We start from the raw sequence: 4,435 nt of genomic DNA, 5'->3' as shown, positions 1-4,435 counted from the left end.
GACCTAGCACGCGAGCTTGAATTTTTCCCATCAACGTCTAAGCCTACAGATGGCTTTCCTCTATGCCCTCTCCTTTCATCCAACCATTGATTCTATGCATACAGTTTATAGTAACTCTCAACTTGTAAAGAAGTGAATGTACACCCCTTCTACCTCTCAGAGGTAATATAAGATCAATAAACTTATAATGCGAATAAAACATATAGGCAGAGCAGATCACCTCAATTGACTCCTCATATAGAAGACACCATCATATGGTTGAACATACATTTTCCATGTGTAATTGCATTCACCTTAGTTTTTACAGAAGGAAAAAAACGGGGCATGTAAGTTGAGAGATGATGTTGTCTACATCTTGCACAAGTTCTAACCCATTTGAGATATTTGAGTTAACTTGTGAACCTCCTTGCAAAGATCGTATTAATGTTTTTTTCCAGCAACAACCATACCAATGAGGAAGTAAGTGTGCAATCCAAATTGTAATAATAAAGACAATCAACATTAGACCCTCTTTGCCTGGGTAACCATATTTCTCGTCCTTCTATATCAATGAAAGATACACAAGCTTGACATATTCGCGAAAAAACAACAACAGACCAGGGTTGGAACCCTCATAATGACAACATCATCTCCCATCAAATAAGCACACCATAGTGCATGTACACTATTAGGCTAGTAATCATATATATGCCCATTAGGATATTTGGTGTAAAATTTAAGGTTGATAAGTTCACAATCATAGAAAATCCATGCGAGCATATGGCGCAATAAATGTATGATTCTATAATGAAAGGCGAAGATCGTAAGGCCACCTTAATAGAAGAGAAACAACATATGTGCAGGAATTGGAGAAAAGTGCATGCATACAAGTCAATAAGTGCATTGTAGTGAACCATCAAAGCACCTTCACATAAGCAATGCCTAAGGGTAACAAAAGTGTAGGTACATTGTAAGTCTCATACGTTCCACTCCTCTAGTGACAATGAGTGAAGATCATACATATATTTAGGAAGTAGCAATCACGCTCTATATATCTAACTGAGTTGTGTAGGCTTGGAAGGCATCGGGGGATTAATCTACCGCATGAAATAAAGGGTTGGAGCAATCTTGTGTCTGCAAACTATTTCATACAAGCAATGTGTGAGCAATTATGTCCTTTCAGGGTCTGGCACACATAAGCTAGATGAGCATTCCATGTATATGCTATCAAGTAGATATTGTAGCACTGGAAATCCTAATAGTGCCCATGGCATCCTCCTCTATCTTGCAAAGTAAATTATTCTAATGACATTGTTATTGCTTCTATTGTTAAGCTAAGTTGAATATGGTGTGTTTGTGTAGTATTGTAATTGTGGATTTGTCCCAATCAAATGTGAGCAGGAGTTTTATGAGTATCTTGCACTTATCTTTTTTTATTACTGCTTAGCTCTTCGTGGGCCTTTTTTGTATTTCTTTGGTCGAGACTTGGAGAGTTTTGTTGGACCTTTTGCTAATTAATAATATTGGCCATATGCATCGTTCAGATGCAGAGGCTGGGGCGAACCCCCCTTTTCGAAAAAATGCGCTAACATGACAAGCCTGAGTGGTAGTATAAATTAAAGATCATCTTCTTTCCTAGTATTGTCATGTAAATCAATAAGCACTGTGGAATTCCTCTTCTGTTGTTGTCAAGCAATGTGGGGACTTAAGATCAATCACTAGAAAAGGTAAGGGATATGTGACGGCAGACACACACGCGTGCATGCATGCACACACACATATAGTCTACTAGTAACTTCACCATGGTCGACCGATCGCGCCAGCCAGCCCCAATTCCATCTGTTTGGTTTGGCGCAGCCCATCAAACGTCCTGTGCCTCCGCTAACCCGTCATGAGCTGCCAAAAAAGATTTACTCCCTAATAAAAAAAGCTACCAAAAAGGTAACCCATGAGAGAGCCATGTTCCAATCCTAATCAGCACGATGACGAGCGTTTCCACGACGAGTGGCTTGCGGCGGCTGATCTGGTGGATCGATGAGCAGTGGGTGGGCTGGGCGTCGAGGGTCAGCAGTGAAACACAAGTAGAGTGCACTCAACGCTGAAACTCATCTTCTACACACAGACGTAATAGCTAGGTCACGAAAGGGTGAGATGTATTACACAACCAATGTCATAGAAGGTCTTGGATTTGTCGACGCATACCCTGCTGATAAAATATATCTTGGGTTTGAGAGTGTGGTCAACGACAATATTTTCTACGTGGACGTAGTCAGGCCGTCCTTAATGAGGCTTTGGTCGCTCTGGATACAAATAAATTACTCTAGAATGAAGAAGTTCCCTTCCTTGATCCGTATCTTCTGCATTTTGCCAATGTGGATTCTGATAAAGGCCAGTGCGGCATTGCGACTTACCTCCACCGTACAATTCTTCATAGTCCTCGGCACAAGGACAATTTTATCGTTCCTTACTTCGAAACGTAAGTTCATTCCTTTATGTTTTAACATATACCTGACTATTTCGATGTCAATCTCATTCATGTTACATTGTTCAATTGTTTTGCGCAGCAATGAGCACTAGATTGTCATCTCACTAATGCCCCGGGATGACCGAGTTTATTCCTTTGATTCCAGGAGAGAACCTAACAAGCAGTGGACCGATCTGAAGGAAGTTCTCAATGATGCTATTTTGATGTGTCATAAGTCCGATCGTAAGAGCATGCCCTATTCGCACTACAAATTTCACACCAGCTTCTGTTGCCGGCAACAAGCGAAAGACGAAACCATGCACACGTCTAGCTACTATGCCATGGACTTTCGCAAAAAAAAAATACTATGTGCGTGCAGGAACACTTTTGAGAAGTCATTCAATGTTGCAAAAATGGTCCGAAGAGAATTCAGCTATTACCCACCTAGGCCCCCAACGAATGTTTGCCTTACTCAAACATATCCTTCCTTTTCATCAATAGCCTGGGCATATTATCCTCTTTTTCTCCGCCCGATTCTTTGGAACATATCGAATGGTCTCTGCGCAGCCTTGGATGACTTTTTTAAACTTTTACAGATTTTCTTGGTGCTCATATCTTATTAACGGTTGAACCAATGTCCTTATTAAACAAAAAGGCTTGGGAAAAAGTTGTACTATCTTTTTTTTTAGGGGAAAGAAGTTGTACTATCATGTCAGACGGTTTGCACAAAGAATATCAGCGTGCAGTTTGCTGGACCGTCTACGTATACCTAAGCTACTGTTTGGCATGGCAGGTTAACCTGCTCAACCAACATATATCGGCCAAAACAGTATGGGGAATCATTAGTAGGGTGCACATGTTCATTCCAATTTTCAGATGATTTCAGGATGAAAAATAAAATAAATTGGAACACGATGCAGTGGTTTGATGTCAGGGAACACGAATCTGATGCTAATTAAATTAAGATGCAACACAAACCCCCGGCAAAAAAAAAGATGCAACACAAACCATAATCGGTGATTACAATGATAGTCTTGTCCTGGACAATAATAATACAGAAACATCTGATACAGTTCTCATCGAGCTAAGGCACTAGACACATATGCTTATTATGAAAGGCGGCGGAGGCCGGTGGATATCCGCTCCGCCTTGCAGCCTCCGTCCGTCCATGGCGGCCATGGCTGTTTTAGTTGCAGCAGCAGCAGAGGCAGTCGAGGCAGCACTCGCAGGTCTCGTAGCAGCAGAAGCAGCACAACGCCGTGAACACGCTGCAACCCAAAATAAATAACCAATTGATCAGACACGAAGAAACAAAATCATATATTGAAGATAAGAATGCATAGAACACAAAGGAATTAACAGGAACTAGTACTAGGGGAATCAGTCCCAAGATATTCCTGCCTTGTCTCTATGATTTCTCCGAGGATTTTTCAGATGGCAGAAGAGGTTTATCTCTCTCTTGGCCTCTACATCGACGGCCGAGAGACTTTACTTCTCTTGGCAAGACGAGCAGAGAAAAACTCAGAGGGGGAGCGAGTGAGTGTATGAACAAACTGTGCGTGTGTGTCTCACCATGCATAGATGCAGCCCTTCTCCTCGTGGCGCTTCTGCACGTGGTCCGTGTAGGACATCTCCTGCCCCGACGGAGCGTTGTACATCTTGGCAAAGGGTGGAGTGGGTTACTATGGAAGAAGAAGATACTCTCCAAGGATTCTGCTCTGCTCTCCTGTGACCGGCTTTGGGAAGATGTAGGATTGGAAGAGGAAGGAGATGTGGGTGGGGTTTTATAGGCTGGGAGGGCAGCTGCACCTGTGTGCCACAGTTTTTTTTCCTGCTCAGCACCACCACCTAAGCACAAGTGGCAACACTGTTTTGTAACTAACACAGCTCGATGGGCCCACACGTCGGTGGCCATGGTGACTGTTGTTTGTCTTTTGTAGGTGTGGAACACGGCTTTGTGCTAGTCGACCTCTAGAAATCATAGAAAAAAAA

The 4,435-nt window shown here is 42.4% G+C and overlaps 1 long non-coding RNA gene across 1 annotated transcript; it reads right to left on the bottom strand.

Moving 5' to 3' along the window:
- Positions 1-3,409: 3,409 nt before the first annotated feature.
- Positions 3,410-4,174, bottom strand: LOC119287793. The gene is made up of 2 exons (XR_005140951.1): positions 4,016-4,174; positions 3,410-3,711 (listed from the first exon to the last, which is right to left on the bottom strand). It is a non-coding gene; the product is annotated as an uncharacterized LOC119287793 (long non-coding RNA).
- Positions 4,175-4,435: the final 261 nt, after the last annotated feature.

Source organism: Triticum dicoccoides, chromosome 4A, assembly GCF_002162155.2.
Source record: "Triticum dicoccoides isolate Atlit2015 ecotype Zavitan chromosome 4A, WEW_v2.0, whole genome shotgun sequence".
In the NCBI taxonomy this organism is placed as follows: Eukaryota; Viridiplantae; Streptophyta; class Magnoliopsida; order Poales; family Poaceae; genus Triticum; species Triticum dicoccoides.
This window is presented reverse-complemented; position numbering and strand designations above follow the sequence as displayed.